The 959-nt window shown below is 45.3% G+C and overlaps 1 non-coding gene across 1 annotated transcript; it reads right to left on the minus strand.

The window, feature by feature from the left end:
• Nucleotides 1-372: 372 nt before the first annotated feature.
• Nucleotides 373-573, minus strand: LOC143266207 (U2 spliceosomal RNA). The gene has a single exon (XR_013041282.1). It is a non-coding gene; the product is annotated as a U2 spliceosomal RNA (small nuclear RNA).
• Between the last annotated feature and the right edge of the window lie 386 nt (nt 574-959).

Genomic DNA, 959 nt, shown 5'->3' on the forward strand with positions numbered 1-959 from the left:
GTGAGCTGCTATCGATTTGAACTAACGTTCGCACCGATAGCAGGGACGAACAAAGAGGTAAACACCTACTCCGCGAGCAATACCGCGACCGCTGAAGGCGGTTCGCGGCGCTTGTTTCGAAAATCGAAACGTCCACCTGCAAACTCTAAGTTCTACTTAGCGCCTCCAGGGGCACCACTCTACAGCCGCTACACTACTGCCCTCCACCGCCAGAACCAGTCACTCACCGCCAGTCTGTCGCAGTCCCTCCGCCAAGGCACTTCGCGAGTCGCACAGCCGTGCCGCACGTGGACGAACCAACGCGAACGCGGACGCGATAAAACTTTAGACGCAACACTATGACTAGAGGAGCCAGAATATTTTTGCAAATGAATTATGTGGGCCGCGTCCTGCGGCACTGCAAGGCAGGTACGACCCGCGTCGGAGTCGGAGCAAGCCCCGGAGTCCGACCGATTGCAAAAATAAGATTAATATTCTGACTCCCCGATGGGGAGTGTATCAGATATTAAGCTGATAAGAACAGATAAATTGGTCTTTATTTTTCAATTAATGTTTCCCCACAGCCGAAGCTGTAGGGTGATACATTTTAAAATCTCATCACATATACATTTCCATAAAATTATAATATATTAAGCACTTAACATTTGTCATATACTTAGATTTATCTTCTATACGCATTTTTATTTTCTCAGTCTTTTCGTGTCATCATCTTCTAAGGCCAGTACCCATTTGGGCTGGACCTTCCACAGCCTCGGTCAGATATGTGTCAAATAAAAATACAAAAAAACCTTCAGGGGAAACATTAGTAGATTAGTTATTTGTATCCATATAGCAATATCTACTTATCAATAGACCACGAATATATTTAATATTATTCTCCGCGCAAAGTTGAGGAGGAGATGCATTTTATTACTCCGTGGTACCGATTTTATTGGGCCCCACCTTCCTTCCATTCTTCA

The sequence above is a fragment of the Megachile rotundata genome, unplaced genomic scaffold, assembly GCF_050947335.1.
Source record: "Megachile rotundata isolate GNS110a unplaced genomic scaffold, iyMegRotu1 scaffold0089, whole genome shotgun sequence".
NCBI lineage: Eukaryota > Metazoa > Arthropoda > Insecta > Hymenoptera > Megachilidae > Megachile > Megachile rotundata.